The following is an 18,079-nucleotide window of genomic DNA, read 5'->3' as shown; positions in this document are numbered from 1 at the left end:
GAAGTTCCTCACATCATTTTGGGGAGGGCCTAGACCCTCCTTGCTGTATCTGGGATGCAATAGTATCCTTCCATAGGGAATGGGCTCCCAAAGTCCATTTGTGTACCAGGGATAAAGACTGGTTCCACTGTTAGAGGTCCCATAGACTGCCCAGGCCTCCCAGCTGGCACCCACATTCAGAAGGCTTGGTTTGGTCCAATGCTGGTTCCCCAGCTTTACGACTAGGGTCTCCGTGGTCTCACTAGGTCAGGTCAGCTGTTTCTTCGGGTTTCTCCAGCACCATCTTAGCTCCTTTGCTCATCCCTCCTCCCTCTCCACAACTGGATTCCAGGAGTATGGCTCAGTGTTTAGCTGTGGGTGCCTGTTTCTACTTCGATCAGCCACTGGATGCATGGTAACCAAGGTAGTCATCAATCTCATTATAGGGGAAGGGCATCAAAGGCAGCCTCTCCACCACTGCCTAAATTCTTAGTTGGGGTCATCCCTCTGGATCCCTGAACATATCTCCAGTACCACACCTCTCTCCAAACCTATACTGTCTCCATCTATCAAGGCATCTCCTTTCTTGCTCTCCTCTAGTCCTCCCCTGTCTCAGTCCTCCTGATCCCTCCTGTTCTCTACCCTCTCCCTTTCTCATCTCTTCCCCCTTCCCACCTCCTTCCTTTCCCCCATATGCTCCCTATTTGCTCAGGGGTTCTTGTCCCCTTCCCCTTTATGGGGCTGCTGTTTTGTCTTGCTGACTGTGTCCTTTGTCTTACAGAAGCTTCTCAGTTTCAGGAGGTCCCATTTATTAATTGTGGATCTCAGTGTCTGTGTTACTAGTGTTATGTTCAGGAAGTGGTCTCCTGTACCAATTCTTTCGAGGGTACCTTCCACTTTCTCTTCTAAGAGGTTCAGTGTGGCTGGATTTATGTTGAGGTTTTTGATCCAGCATCAGTAGCAGCAACAGGGTAAATAAACTCACTGGGGATAGTTGAGGACCAAGGTAAAAGAAAGGGAAGATTTCCTTCTTCCAAGTCCCTTTATCTGGGCCACCATCAGAAAGTGCTGCCCACGGTGAGGATCTGTTTCCCACATCAATGAAGGCAGTCCTCTATTGGGATGATTAGCTTTGGCATCTTGACACAAGTTAGGGACACCAGAGAAGAGAATTGCCTCCATCAGATTGGCTCTTGAGTATGTCTCTGGGAGAATTTTCTTGATGAATGTCTCATTATGGGTAGTGAGCTCCCTGGACTGGCGGTCCTGAGTTGTGTGAGAAAGCAGGCTGAGTAAGTCATGGAAAGCAGGTCAGTAAGCAGCATCCTCTGTGGTTCTTGCCACAGCTTCTGCTTGAGACCCCCAGGGATAGATTGTGAGCTGGATGTGTAAGTCAAATAAGCCCTTTCCTTCCCAATTTGGGTTTTGTCAGTATTTTATCACAGTGAAGATAAGCAAACCAGGCACCACAGATGTGCCCACCAACCCCATGTAGACAGTCACTCGCTGTAGCCCTCTTCCCAGGTGATTCAGAGTTGTGTCAAATTGAAAGCTAACCATAACACTCCACCCTTTGCCAACCTGGTACATGAAAACATCAACTGAAAATCATAACCTTCCAATCTTTGTTCCTAGAGTATCATGTTTGTTTAATAATGCAAAGACTTTGAAAGTTCAAACTATCTTAATTTTGAGCTATTATGGTGAGCCCCAATGCCTTATAGCAGAGATAGCAGTCTTCTTCCAAAAGGGAAGGACTGTTTCCAGACAAAAAGTCTTTCAAACCAAAAGCAAACTTGAGCAGGGAAAATAACAGATCTCACCACTCCAATGGTCAGCATTTGCAGCTTGGAATGTAACCTTCCAGACTCAGTGGGTTTTGGGTGTCAAAGTCCCTTGTTACATTGTAACAATGTAATAATTCTTATGGAAGCTGATATTAATAAGAATAAAATTATGGTCATTACCTGGGAAAATTAGCCATTCCCTTGAGGAAAAAAGTCTTTTTTGTTTGTTGGTTTTTGGTTTTTGAGACAGGGTTTCTCTGTGGCTTTGGAGGCTTTCCTGGAAGTAGCTCTTGTAGACCAGGCTGGTCTGGAACTCACAGAGATCTGCCTGCCTCTGCCTCCTGAGTGATGGGATTAAGGCGTGCGCCACCACCGCCTGGCTTAGTAACAAAGTCTTTTAATGTTTTATAACTTAAATATGATAATGTATCTTTCCAACACTTACCCATTGATATTGTTCCAATTGATGTTACATCATATAATAAAGAAATATAAGAAAGGAAACATAAGTAACTGCAAACTGTGTGCACAAATACATTCCTAAGAAAATAGTACACAAGCATTAATGTCAATTACAATTCTTGTTGCTGTACATGACATAAACTGATATTTGTAATTATATTTCTCTAGTCCCTATTCTGTATTTCCTCCACCCTCAGCAAGCACTTCAGTGGGTCTTGGCCCTTTACCTGAAGGGGTGATCCATACCTTCATTTTTGAAGGGCTGGCCATTTATCCTGACTGTTTTGGGTTGTTGTAGTTTCCCTCTGACCATAATGACGGGACATAGTAATACCAAGTGTAGCAAGTCTTCCTGTGTTCTGCCAGCTCTCAAATAACAACACAGAGACTTATTATTAATTATGAAAGCTTGGCCTTAGCTTAGGCTTGTCTCACTAGCTCTTAACTTAACCCATTTATTTTAATCTGTGTTCTGTCACATGGCTTGTTTATCTCATCTCTCCATACTGTTCATGCTGCTTCTCCATTGTCTGACTGGGGACCCCACCTTTCTTCTTTCCAGAATCCCCTCTGTCTCCAGAAATCCCACCTAACCTTTTCATGCCTAGCTATTAGCCATTTAACTCTTTATTAAACCAATGTCAGTGACGCATCTTCAAACAGTGTAAAGGAATATTCCACAACAGCCAAAAGACACTGTAAAGGATCTCCTGCCCCTGACCGGAAAAGCAGTTTTTTCCTCTGGATTAATCACATATCCTAGCACTGTCACTTCTTAGCCTGTTGACTGAAAGGCACCAGGAGCCCAAAATCGCCAGAAGGAAGTCTTAGATCCCTATTGGATGGGGTGTTTGTTGTGCCTTCTGGAAGGAGTGTTCCTCCCTATGAAACCAAAAGTTGTAGGTCATCAGAGTACAAGGTCATGGGAACAGGAAGGAACAAATTTCCTTGTGGATCACTAGGGTTAATGGTGAACAGTATTAGTCCCATCTTCAGCTTTTCACTCCTGGATCCATGAATCCTGGATATAGAAGAAACAATGTCATACCCTGGGTGCTGGTTAAAAGTGTACACAGCCTTGTGGAAAATACTTTTCCTCTACTGAAGTAACTTTTGATGAGCATTTACAGGGGGTACAAGTATCATTATATCTTTTTTGTATATTTAAGTGTATTATATATTAATTTGCCTTTTAGGAGAGGTCTATCCACATGCCTTTCCCCAAATATATTTATTGCTGATTTTCTAATCATGCTCCCTTTTAGGGTCCAACAATCCAGCAAAACCAATAGATACATGGTGATGCGAAGTGTCTTGAAGGCACTGCTTGACAAAGATCACAGTGCTCAGACTTGGACTGACCTTTCACTGCTTTTGCTGGAAGCAGCTGCACAGCTCTTGCCTATGTCTTTGACATGTGTAATGTTTGAACTCCATGCTGTTAAGGGCCTCTCACAGAAGACTAGAACTGGGACAATGTAACAATTCTTATGGAAGCTGATGTAAATAAGAAAAAAATTATGGTGATTCCCTGGGAGAATTAGCTGTAGAAGAAATGGAATCTTCTATGGAACTTACTCCTTAAGTGGTATTAGTAAGTATAAAACATAGTATCTGGAATAAAAATCATTAAAGAAGAAAATCTTATGGAAATTTTAGAAGCTGACAAATTATAACGGAATCACCAGGTCTTTGTGTTCTGCCCCAGAAACATGGAACTAGTATGCACAAGAAAAGATACTTGATTGTAAAATTAATGACAAGTCTTGGTACCCTTCTGAAGGCAATGTAAGCAGTTTTAAGAATCTTGGTGTTCTTTTACCCTTTGCAGGATTGCAATAAGGATAGAGACTGTATTGAAAGAGGAGTTTATGACAGAGACAGAAAGAAAAACATGTTGGCTCAGAGAACTGCCTGGCTTCCTGAGCAGACTTGTTAGATCAGGCCTTCTCTGATTGTAGAAAAATAAATAGAAGAGCATGACATTTCAGAAGTAAAGAGAAATAATGATAGTCTTATGTTAGATATAAAAAAGAATTTGAACAGTGAGCTGAGGAATTAGATTTCATAGAAAGATCAGATATTCATTATAGTAGATCAATAGAACGACACAGGAGAAGCTTGATATCACAAGTAGTAGGAAATAATTTGTGATCTATTAACTTATTCAAACTTAAATAGATACATCCTGTCTAGTTACGCTGTAACTGCAAGGCTTTATGACACCAATTTGAATAACTCACCAATAGTGAGTTAAAAGAATTGATTATATCCTAATGTTCTCGTGAAATTTTCTGTTTGCTCATATTGTTTCTTTTACTTTGAATATGCTTACCTAATCACAGGCGAGTCCAGAAACTTTAGAAAAAGTATGCATCATGAAAATCAATGATTTTTTGTAATCAATGATTAAAATCTATGGGGAAATGATTTTTGTGTAAATAAAGCCTGTGAGAGAGGTTGTCAGAGTAGGAAAAGCCATACTGAGATGCGCTTCCTCTCTGTCCATCTCTAGTAAAGCAAAATTCAGAAGTGTCCTGTGTCTGATTTCTCTGTCACTGCTATTGCATCCACCCGTTCTCAAACCCTGTTCTCATCCAGAGCTGAACTCTGGCAGACATAGCTTGTGTATCACATAAAATCACGTATTAGTTCGTTTCTCCTTTCAAGAAAACTGTGCAACTGTGTATTCCCCAAAGATCTAGCCACTGTAAAGGTTTCTCTCTACCAGTGTCCTTCATGGTTGTCCTATAAAAGGTCCTGATGCTGCAGATGTCCCCTTCTGGTGCCTGTGTGATGAGCAGCACCATCAACACACCACAGTTTGACTCCTAGAGGCCCAGTAAACCAAATACCAAACTGTGCCTCCCTTTTAGCCCCTGCTCCTTTTCTTTCTGACTCCACTCCATGCTTCTACCTTCATGCATCTGTTCCATGGTCCTGGAATCTCCAACTTTCTGAGGTCTCTATTGCAACTTAAGCTTCACCTTTACAGCTTCCAGAAGTGGCCTCTCAGGACCTCCTCGAAGAATTCAACACATTGCTGTCCTAATTGGTCTTCTTCAGCCTTGGCTCAAGATTCCACAATCCCCTCAGCCTTGCAAATTCATACCTGGAAAACGAGTACCATGTGAATGATGATGTCAAGTTCTGCTACCAGCTTGCCGTGTAGCCTCCCCCCCTCCCATCACAGCCCCTTGTGTGTTTCTTCAAGGCTGACTCTGGGAAAATACTTCCCAGGGCAGCCATTTTGAAGCAAGGAGAGCCTTAGCTGGAATTCTCAGTTTATGCTTCCTCTTATCAAATAAATTAGCATTTTCATAAGTTATAGCCCGATAGGTATGGTCTTGCCCTCAAATTGTCTTTTGTATCATCTCCTGCAGAGAGGAAAGCTTCTCTTTAGTGGCTTCTCTTTAATTCTCCATAATTTCTTCAATAATCACACCTGCTTTTGAACTGTCATGTCAGTTCCAAATAATTAAATAATCTCTTTCATAATCACAGCTGCTTTTGAACTGCCTTGTCAGTAACTTTAAACTTACACTCTTTTCCTCACTAAATTGTACATTTTTCATATCTGTCTGTTCCTTTTTTTGCTTTCTCTCACTGTAGATACGGATGAGGTCAGGAGCAGTAACTGTTACAGTACTGAAATGAGATCCTGTCTTGAGATTTCTTTCACTGAACAAATTAGTCTTTTGTTGTGGAATTCAGCCATACTAAAATACTCAGGGCCACAGACAGATCTTTTACTGAATATTTCATGAATAGTCTCCCATCAATTTCTTGATAGACTCTTCTTTTTTGTTCCCCTCTAAAACCTTATGAGCCAGGTCTTTATTGTCCACATTTCCCTTGGCATTCTGGTCTTCTGAAACTTCATCAGGCTAACACACTGATCTCAGCTTACAGCAGTCTGGAGATTTTCTAGGCCAAAGTTCTAAACTCCTTCAAACTGGTTTCGTAGGAGTAAGAACCACGTGCTGTGTTCAGATTCGTCAATCAGTAGACTCTTCTTCGTATCAATTTTCTGTCTTGGTAATTTCTCTCTCTCTTCTGGGATCATAAAGGCAACTTAAGGGAGAGAGAGTTCACTTTGGCTCCAGTCAAGAGGACACAGTCCACAGGAAGTAGAGGAGTAAATTGCCAAAGTTCTGCTTACTTACCCTTTTTGTAGTGCCACACCCATGGGGATGACTCCTCCCATCTCAGGTAATCCAGTTTATCAGCTCCTCACAGACATGCTTAGGGAATCTGTCTCCTGGATGATTCTGTTCTTGTCAAGCTGAAAATTAGTTTTAACTGTCACACATGCCTATCAAGATCAATGATAGAAACCCATCACTGGGCAGGATCACTCCATATCTTTCCTGTTTCTTCATCTAGCAATCCTCGAATGAAGCCTCCTTCCAATCCAGTATTTCTTCCTAAACAAACATAAGCAACTAAAAATATAAAATATTTAATCTTATAAATGGGAAATTACACTTACTGTTGCCAAGGGTCAATCAATGATGGGATCTAACATTACTTTTGGGGGCCTATTTTTGTAAACAATAATTTGAACGGTTATGCAGCAAATATCTTTATGGTCTGCAATATCTAAAAATATTTACTATTTGGCCTTATAGAGAAAATTTTATTAAAGAATGATACTCCAGTGGAATGCCTGAGTGAATCAGACATTTGAGAAGATATATTATGTAGGGAATAGTCCAAACTCTTCTACAAAATTCATTGTTTATACAAGGACAAAATTTAGTTATCTCTCATGTAGCAATCCAGATCATCAGGTAGCCCAGGAATGATGGCAATTCTTCAACCCAAAATTGTCCTAAGTCCAAGGTTTTGGTCAATATTCTACTTACAAATGCCCATCTTTATTGAAGTTGACACATTTTCACCATATCATGAATGGAAAGCAAGAAGAGTGTGGTCGGTCTCCTTTTAGATCATGAAAGAGGATTGTAGCTTCCATTCCTGTTACACACAATCCATTGGCCAGAATTACACCTGGACACTTAGGCTGCAAAGGATTATAGGGAATAATGCAGTTTTTAAGTAGTAGACACATGTCTACATTTGTTTTACTCCTGGAGAGAAGAGAACTATTTTTATTGGAGGGTAATTAGAAGTCAGCCACAGTGACACAGGCAGCCATGGTGGTGAAATACTACTGATCTTCATTTGCAGAATTCTCAACAAGGAACTATGTAGCATGTATTTTGCACATGCTAATTGTTGATTAAAGTGAAGTCTAGGAATGATTTCTTGGGGGGGAAAATCAGGCCCAAATGGGACTAGTCCAGGCTTGGTGGGTGTTACTTTCGAAATATAAAACATTATCCCACAGGCTCATCTATTTAGACACTTGAATCAATACTATTCAGGGTGCTTGTAAAGCCTTTCAAAAGTTGGAAGGGTATGGCTAGCAGTAGTTCTCAATCTGTTGGTCGTAACCCCTTTGGGAGTCAAATGACCCTTTCAAAGGGGTCACATATCAGATATCCTGCAAAACAGATGTTTACAAGTCATAACAGTAACAAAATTAGAGTTATGAAGTTGCAACCAAAATAATTTTAGTGTTGGGGGTCAACACAACATGAAGAACTGTATTAAAGGGTCACAGCATCACAAAGGTTGAGATTGACAGAGAGGAAGAGTATCATTTGTTCTTCCTGTCCTGTCCCTGCTTCCTGTTCTGGGTAGTTGTAGGTGGTGAAGAGTCTCAACCACATTCTCACTGTCATGCACTGCCTGCTGCTATCATGGAGTATAGCACATAGAGTCATGCATCAAAACAAACCCTCCCATCCATTGTGTCCATTACTCTCAGACATGAGAAGTAGAGATTTCTCGGAGTAGATCAGCCAGCAGTAAAGATTAGAGAGCTTCTAACAAGGTGCATGAAGCATTAAGTTTAGATAGTAGGTATATTTTGTACTTTATACAGGGACAGTTCCAACACTTAAATAATGATTTAATTTAGAAAAAGCCTTACTGGTCAAATGCTTTAAGAAGCTAATATGGCCTTTCCACCGACCCAGGAATGAGGTGAGTGAGCCTCTGCCCTTACCCAACCTCATCCCAAACCATCATTCACCCTGACACCACCCCCCTCCCCCCGCCCTGTGCCTGACTGCTTGGGGTAGACACGGCCAAGCAAGGAGGAGCTCCCTGCTCCCTGAATCTGGTAGCACTCCACTCTTCCATCCCTGTCTGTCGACTGACCCAGGAACGAGGTAAGTGAGCCTCTGCCCTTACCCAACCCCCATCCAAACCATCATTCACCCTGACCTCCCCCAGCCTGTGCCTGCCTGCTTGGGGTAGACACGCACAGACAAGGAGGAGCTCCCTGAATCTGGAAACACCCCACTCTTCCATCTCTTTCCCCAACCCGATCCACAAAGAGTGAGGAGTCTACCAGGAGAGGCAAGACCATCCAGAGTTGCGGACATTGAATTCCTGGCCCCCACACACCACTGGTTCACAAGAGGAGATAGAGAGACCCCACCTGCACCCACTAGAAAAAGATATGGGAAGAAGACAGAATAAGATTTTACTCAACAACAGAAAGACCAATATGACACCACCAGAATCTAGGGACTCCACTCCAGCAAGATCTGAAAAGCCCAACACAGAGCATGAAGATGAGATGGACCTCAAAAATTATCTCGGCAAGATGATAGAGACCTTTAAAGAGGAAACAAGAAAATCCCTTAAAGAAATAGAAGAAAAAGCAAACAAAAAATTACATGAAATGGAGGAAAAGACAAACCAAAAAATTCAAGAAATAAACAAATCTCTTAAAGAATCTAAAGAAACCCGAGAAAAAACATCCAAACAAGTGAAGGAAGTTCTTGAAACAGTTAAAAGCTGAAATAGACACAATAAAGAAAACACAGAATGAGGCGATGCTGGAAATGGAAAGGCTGGATAAACGATCAGGAATTAAAGGTGTGAGTATAACCAATAGAATTCAAGAGATGGAAGAGAGAATCTCAGCTATTGAAGACTTGCTAGAGGATATACATTCATCAACCAAAGAAAACCTCAAGTCCAACAAATCCCTAACACAAAATATCCAGGAAATATGGGACACCGTAAAAAGACCAAACCTAAGAATAATAGGTGTAGAAGAAGGTGAAGAAACACTGCTCAAAGGTACAGAAAACATATTCAACAAAATCATAGAAGAAAACTTCCCCAACCTACGGAAGGATATGCCTATGAAAGTACAAGAAGCTTACAGGACACCAAACAGACTGGACCACAAAAAGAAGTCCCCCGACACATAATAATCAAAACACCAAATCTACAGAATAAAGAGAAAATATTAAGAGCAGCAAAGGAAAAAGGCCAAGTAACATATAAAGGCAAACCAATCAGAATCACACCCGACTTCTCAATGGAAACTCTGAAAGCCAGAAGGTCTTTGTATAGATACAAAGTGCTTGTATAGATACCCTACAAGCACTAAGGGAGCATGGATGTCAACCCAGACTACTGTACCCAGCAAAACTTTCAACCACTATAGATGGAGAAAACAAGATATTCCATGACAAAAACAGATTTAAACAATACATATCCACAAATCCAGCACTACAGAAGGTTCTGGAAGGAAAACTCCAATCCAACGAACATAACTACACTCACAAAAACACAGGCAATAGATATTCTAATTTACCAAACACAAAAAGAAACAAGAGGGCGAAATCAACACACAATGACACCACCAACAATAAATCCAAAACAAACAAGAACCAATGAACAATGGACATTAATATCCCTAAATGTCAATGGTCTTAACTTACCCATAAAAAGATATAGGCTAACAGAATGGATACGAAGACAGAATCCATCCTTCTGCTGTTTACAAGAAACACACCTCAACTTCAAAGACAGGCAATACCTCAGAGTAAAAGGATGGGAAAAGATTTTCCAATCAAATGGGCTCAAGAAACAAGCTGGTGTAGCAATCCTAATATCTAACAAATTAGACTTTAAACTAAAATCAATCAAAAGAGATGAAGAAGGGCATTTCATACTCATCACAGGAAAAGTCCATCAAGATGAAGTCTCAATCCTGAACATCTATGCTCCAAATACGAAGGCACCCACATTTGTAAAAGAAACATTACCAAAGCTCAAACCACACACACTTATAGTAGGAGACTTCAACACCCCCCTTACACCACTAGACAGGACCACCAGACAGAAACTTAACAAAGAAACAAAGGATCTGACAGAAGTTATGACCCAACTGGGTTTAACAGATATCTATAGAACATTCCATCCAAACACAAAAGAATATACCTTCTTCTCAGTGCCACATGGAACCTTCTCAAAAATTGACCACATAGTTGGCAGCAAAGCAAACCTCCACAGTTACAAAAGAATTGAAATAACCCCCTGTATCTTATCAGATCACCATGCATTAAAGCTAGAATTCAACAGCAATACGAATTGCAGAAAACCTACATATGCATGGAAAATGAATAACACCCAATTGCACCATTCCTGGGTTGAGGAAGAAATAAAAAAAGAAATTAAAGACTTCCTAGAATTTAATGAGAATGTAGACACAACATACCCAAACTTATGGGACACTCTGAAAGCAGTGCTAAGAGGAAAGTTCATAGCACTAAGTGCCCACATGAAGAAACTGGAGGAAAGTCACATTAGAGAATTGACAGAACAACTGAAAGCTTTAGAGCAAAAAGAAGCAAACACACCAAGGAGGAGTAGATGCCAGGAAATAATCAACCTGAGAGCCAAAATCAACAAAGTAGAAACTAGGAAAACAGTACAAAGAATCAATGAAACAAAGAGTTGGTTCTTTGAGAAGATCAATAAGATAGACAAACCTCTAGCCAAACTAACCAAAAGGCAGAGAGAGAGCATGCTAATTAACAAAATCAGAAATGAAAAGGGGGATATAACAACGGACACTGAGGAAATCCAGAGAATCTTCAGGTCATACTTTGAAAACCTGTACTCCACAAAATTGGAAAATCTAAAGGAAATGGACAGCTTTCTGGATAAATATCACTTACCAAAATTAAATCAAGATCAGATAAACAGTTTAATTAGACCTATAACCCATAATGAAATAGAAGCAGTCATCAAAAGCCTCCCAACCAAAAAAGCCCAGGGCCAGATGGCTTCACTGCAGGATTCTACCAGAAATTCAAATAAGAGCTAATTCCAGTACTCCTCAAACTGTTCCGCACAATAGAAGCAGATGGGATATTGCCAAACTCTTTCTACGAGGCTACAATCACTTTGATACCCAAGCCACACAAAGATAAGACTAAGAAAGAGAACTACAGACTGATATCCCTCATGAACATCGATGTTAAAATACTCAATAAAATATTGGCGAACCGAATCCAAGAACATATCAGAAAAATCATCCACCATGATCAAGTAGGCTTCATCCCAGGGATGCAAGGATGGTTCAACATATGAAAATCCATCAATGTAATCTACTTATAAACAAACTGAAAAAGAAAAACCACATGATCATCTCACTAGACGCTGAAAAAGCCTTTGACAAAATCCAACACCCCTTCATGATAAAGATCTTGGAGAGAACAGGAATTAACAGGAACATATCTAAACATGATAAATGCAATATACACCAAACCAATAGCCAACATCAAACTAAATGGAGAGAAACTCAAAGCGTTTCCTCTAAAATCAGGAACAAGACAAGGCTGTCTACTCTCTCTATATCTCTTCAATATTGTACTTGAAGTTCTGGCTAGAGCAATAAGACAAGAAAAGGGGATCAAAGGGATACAAATTGGAAAGAATGAAGTCAAACTTTCACTATTTGCAGACGACATGATAGTCTACATTAGTGACACAAAATACTCTACCAGGGAACTCCTACGGCTGATAAACACCTTCAGCAAGGTAGCAGGATACAAAATTAACTCAAAAAAATCAGTAGCCCTACTATATACAGATGATAAATCCAATGAGAAAGAAATCAGGGAAACATCACCTTTCACAATATCCACAAGCAACATAAAATATCTTGGGGGAACAGTAACCAAAAAAGTGAAAGACCTGTACAATAAGAACTTTGAGAGTTAAAGAAATTAAAGAAGATACCAGAAAATGGAAAGATCTCCCATGCTCTTGGATAGGTAGAATTAACATAGTGAAAATGGCAATCCTGCCAGAAGCAATCTGCAGATTCAATGCAATCCCCATCAAAATCCTAACACAGTTTTTCACAGACATTGAAAGAACAATACTCAACTTTATATGGAAAAATAAAAAACCCAGGATAGCCAAAACAACTCTTTACAATAAAGCATCTTCTGGAGGCATCACCATCCCTGACTTCAAGCTCTACTATAGATCCATAGTTCTGAAAACAGCTTGGTATTGGCACAAAAATAGACAGATAGACCATTGGATTTGAATTGAAAACCCTGATATTAACCCATGCACCTACAAATACCTTATTTTTGACAAAGGTGCTAAATCTGTACAATGGAAAAAAGATAGCATCTTCAACAAATGGTGCTGGTACAAATGGATTTGGACATGCAGAAAATTGCAGATAGAACCATACCTGTCACCATGCACAAAACTTATGTGCAAATGGATCAAAGATCTCAGCATAAATCCAGCCACACTGAATCTTCTAGAAGAGAAAGTGGGAATTACCCTTGAACAAATTGGCACAGGAGACCACTTCCTGAACATTACACCAGTAGCACAGACACTGAGGTCTGCAATTAATAAATGGGACCTCCTGAAACTGAGAAGCTTCTGCAAGGCAAAGGAAACAGTCAGTAGGACAAAATGACCACCCACAGAATGGGAAAAGATCTTCACCGATCCCACATCTGACAGAGGGCTGATTTCCAAAATATATAAGGAGCTCAAGAAGCTAGCCACCGAAACACCAAACAATGAAAGAGAGGGAGAGGGAAAGTACATGTGAAAATATTAATAATTTAATAAAAAAAGTGGGGTGCAGAACTAAATAGAGAATTCTCAACAGAGGTATCTGAAATGCTGAAAGACACTTAAGAAAGTGCTCAAAATCATTGGCCATCAGAGAAATGCAACTCAAAACAACTCTGAGATACCACCTCATCATACCTGTCAGAATGGTTAAAATCAAAAATACCAATGACAATCTATGCTGGAGAGGGTGTGGAGAAAAAGGAACACTCCTCCATTGCTGGTGGGAGTGCGAACTTGTAAGACCACTCTGGAAATCAGTATGGCGGTTGCTCAGAAAAATGGGAATCAGTCTACCTCAAGATCCAGCCATTCCTCTCTTGGGTATATACCCAAATAGTGCATGTTCATACAACAAGGACATATGTTCAACCATGTTCATAGCAGCATTGTTTGTAATAGCCAGAATCTGGAAGCAACCTAGATGCCCCTCAACTGAAGAATGGATCGAGAAAATGTGGTACATTTATACAATGGAGTACTACTCAGCAGAAAAAAGCAATGGAATCTTGAAATTAACAGGCAAATGGATGGAACTAGAAGAAACCATCCTGAGTGAGAGCCCTCATCCAGTGGCTGATGGAAGCAGAGACAGATATCCACAGACATACACTGATCTGAAATCAGGAATTTAGTTGAAGAGAGGGAGGAATGAAGAGCGAAGGGGTTTGTACCAGGTTGGAGAAACCCACAGGAACAGTTGACCTGAACAAGGGAGAGCACATCAACCCCAGATGCTGTCGGGGAGGCCAGTACAAGACTGATTCAGACCCCTGAACATGGATGTCAATAAGGAGGCCTCTGCACTCCAGGGAGCCTCTGGTGGTGGATTAGTACTTTTCCCTGATTCAAGAAGGGACTTTGAGAGCCCATCCCATGTGAAGAGTTACACTCTGGCCCTGGACACATGGGGAAGGGCCCAGACCAGCACAGGAAGATTTGGTGGACTTTGCAGAGCCCCTGTTGAGGGCCCTACCCTGCCTGGGGAGTGGTGGGTGGATGGGGTGGGGGTAGGTTGGGGGTGGGGGAGGAGGGATGGGGGTGAGGGGAGGGAGAGGGAAAAGGGACTTACATGTGAAACAAGCTTGTTCCCTAACTGGAACTAATAAATAAATTAAAAAAAGAAGTTAATATGATGGGTTGGAGCTAAGATGAGAGTAACAGTGGGAGTTGGGGTGATGGCGGTGTTGAACAGTTCATTAGTCCCCATGTCTCAGAGTCCAGCCATCCTCCTTTTACAGATCTAGCATTCTGAGACCTTAGCAGGATCCACCCATGCCAAATGGACAATGAGGCAAAATATCTGGCATGAACCTGACAGAGCATTAACGTCTCCACCAAGTGGTTGGTGTGTAGGGCAGAGGGCTTGGCTTGAGACTGAAACCAGAGCTCAGCTCCAGAGGCTGTGCCAACACAGTGGGTTTAGGGTGATTTATTTCAGAGGATGGACAAATGTTCAGAGTTCTTACTGAATTTCTGAGAGGACACAGTTCATTCCAAATCTATTCCTGTTTTATTTTTAGCACTATGATTCCTCTGACTGAGAAGCCCAGAGGAGACAGAAAGGGGGGAGGGGAATCGAGGGCAGAAATTGACCGATTTTCTGTTTCTGCAAGTCTGGACTGTGAAGCTGATTATAACAAGTTTCTAGTCATTTGGTAATGCCATTTGGTACTTTATAATGCTGTTTGCTTTCGTAAAGTGAAAATAATCATGACAGAAGAATGAAGTTTAATTTGGATTGGGTGGCTAATAATGATAAGTGAGACTTTGGTGTCTTGTTACTCTGAAATAATTTGATTATTATAATTAAGGAAGAAATATAGAAGAATAAACTCTCCAAATTGATGTCTTAGGTCAAATTGGCCTATTAAGAGGAAGATGAAACTAAGCCTTTCAGCATTTCACCTCTGCATAATTGGCAGGGCACTCTGTACTCTCTCTTTGGCTACTCAGCAAAGATTTGCTAGAATCTGCTTGTGTAATCCACTTTCACAATTCATAACCTTCACATTGTATGTGTGTGAGACTATGTTGTAGCTCCCTTTCCATTATTCCTATTTATTAAGAAATATTAGTAAGATCTAAATGATCTAATATAGAAATCCTACTTTGATCTTGTAAATATTGTATATATGTTATTAAAACAATCTTTCTACTAGTGCCAATAAAATTGTATGTGTATAGATAGAGATAGATGACATAATTCAAAGCAACACAATTTGAGAATTTATTAAATTTAATGGTAAATCAAATCATGGTTGTTAGCATCCATTCAAATCAAAAGAGATACAATAAAATGGGCCTGTGAGATGGCACAGAAGATAAAGGTGCTTGCCATAACAGTCTGGGGTCCTGGGTTCAATTCTTGGAACTCTCACAAAGGTAGAAAGAGAGAACCTATTCTATAAAGTCGCCCTGTGACTGCCACATGCATGCTGTGTCATGCACATAATTGTACACGCATGCACACCACACACACACACACACACACACACACACACACACACACACACACGCACGCACGCACGCACGTGCGCGCACATAAGTCACTCCATAAAGGCACACAATCTAATAATAATTAAAAGCAAAAAGTAAAACAATGGGTTGAAATGATATTTATAGCATATGAAATTCTAATACTTTAGGTCTGAATTCTAGAGGCATTTTACTGTGGGCCCCTCATATTCTGACTACATTCTGTTTTACTCTATGAATGAAAATCTCAGTTTGTGAGTCAAGTCACTTCATCGTGAAATTGGGTCTATCTATCACTTAATTGATCTATCACCCAAATTAGGTGTGTTGGTCCCCATACGTGGCCAGGATTGTTTCTGATAGTTCCAAATACAGTAAATTCACAGCCATGAATGGATTTGATAACTATGATATAATCCCCGGTCATTTTGGGTTTTCTTTTCTAATCTGCAGTTTATAATGAAACAGAGCTGAGACTCCCACACACTGCAGAGTGCTCTGAGGGTTAAATAGGATTATTTGTGTTTAAAGGCTTTGCAAACCACATACAGTGTTGATCAGCTTGTTAAATTTGACTTTTAAAATCATCACCGCTATTTTGCCTTTACAGTTTACATGATGAGAATGTTGAAAGGAGAGTATAAGGGATTGGCACTGTGATTACAGTCCCAACCTAGTGTTCTTCTAATATGAATTTAAGCGACAATTGGGTACAGCTAAACTCTGAAAAACAGTAAACTGGTGAGTTTTGAAGCATCAGTCAGCTGTTCTGTATCTGGGAGTAGATGGTATTTATAATTGAATTCACACATGGTATTTTTGTTGTCAGGTTATGGGGGAAATTGATTTAAGTCTTTACACATTGCAGTAAGTGGAGACTCATTAGATTCACGGTGGCAATAGCTGTGATACATTTTTAATTGGAAAAAATAATGCTTACCCATTCTTTGCTATTGTAAAGCAGACAGATCCCTTCCTTGACTTTATTGTTGACATGCTGAAAATACTGAGTGTCCATATTCTGGCAATAAGCTATCTGAAAAAGAAATTGAGACAACACTATGACCCAATAGCTGCAAGAAAGTATTGAGAATAAATCTAACTGGAGAAATGAAAGGTCTGCACGCTGAAAACTAAAGAATAGTGTGAGGATTGAGAACAACACAAATAAATGGAAAGATGTATTTGATCATTTGAATAATGAGTGTTTTTAAAATGCCCCATCACTCCAAAAAACCAAAGGATTTGGTGCAATCCTAACAAATTTCCAATGACTTTTCAAAGAAATACTAAAACTTCCTAAAAATATGTGTATATGCTAACACTTTTTATGGATTCAATTAATGTGCTATCTATTTCCCATATATGTTTAACAGAGTGAGATTTCTAAAGTAAACTATAATTGTTCTCTGTTACGTAGTGACAAGGACATGTGGTTACCAAAAGCTGGGGGGGGTAATATTGTGATGATATAGTTGTCATTTTTTGACATAGTGAGGATTAAGATCCACTCTCAATAAGTGTGAAATTGGGTGTTAATAACCATACTCTTCACTATAGTGCACATCAGAGCTTCTGGATGCTTTAATCTTATAAAGATGAGATATTTGAAGCTTTAGCCAGTATCTCCTCATTTTCTGTATTCTCTCGGCAATGACAGCCAGCAGTCCACTGTCAACTTCTCTGAACTCAGTGTTGAGCAGATCCCACATGAGTCAGTGGTGAGATTACTTCAATAGGCCTCACGTCTTCCAGGTTTGTCACTGATGTTTCAAAATGACTGTGGGTTGGTGACACAGGACATATACTCCTCTCCAAATACCATTCGAGAACTGCTTTCCTTAGTTTATTTTCACACGGAAAAGATGGGAATTGTTTGAACACAACACAGACTGCATTTCTGACGTCCATCAGCCCTATGTACACAATATAAAGATACCTTCATGCCTATAGTGAAAGAGAGGGTTTTTCTGGCCACCCAGCCCACTGCTTCCTCTCTCCTGCTTCTCCCACATCTCATCAATTCTGAGTTTGGAGTTCATGACTAAACCCTATGAAAGTTCAGAATAAAATTTCTCTTTTCCTAGGCAAACTTGCTGGGCTGGGCTTTCTCTAAGCCCATAGAGGAGGGGGTGGAATTAAGTCTTATGTATTTCTTTCAACAAATATGGTGAGAAAAAATTGATCTTCCTGTTTCCACCATTGCACAGAAGGCTGAGAGTGACTAATTTCACTGATCTTTTCAAGAATCTATTTATATCGAGCCTTCTGGCTCAAGATTCCACTCCAGAGAGAGGCACACAGATTTAAATCCAGTTTTCTCCCAGGAGGTGTCAGAAAGGCAACCTGGCTCTAGAGTGGTTGGTTGTTTGGGTCTCACAGGA

The 18,079-nt window shown here is 40.3% G+C and overlaps 1 protein-coding gene across 1 annotated transcript in view; it reads left to right on the top strand.

Moving 5' to 3' along the window:
- Positions 1-18,079, top strand: part of Nell2 (neural EGFL like 2) — a 285,232-nt gene that overhangs the window by 43,784 nt on the left and 223,369 nt on the right. The window lies entirely within an intron of this gene.

The sequence above is a fragment of the Cricetulus griseus genome, chromosome 2 (assembly GCF_003668045.3).
Source record: "Cricetulus griseus strain 17A/GY chromosome 2, alternate assembly CriGri-PICRH-1.0, whole genome shotgun sequence".
NCBI lineage: Eukaryota > Metazoa > Chordata > Mammalia > Rodentia > Cricetidae > Cricetulus > Cricetulus griseus.
This window is presented reverse-complemented; position numbering and strand designations above follow the sequence as displayed.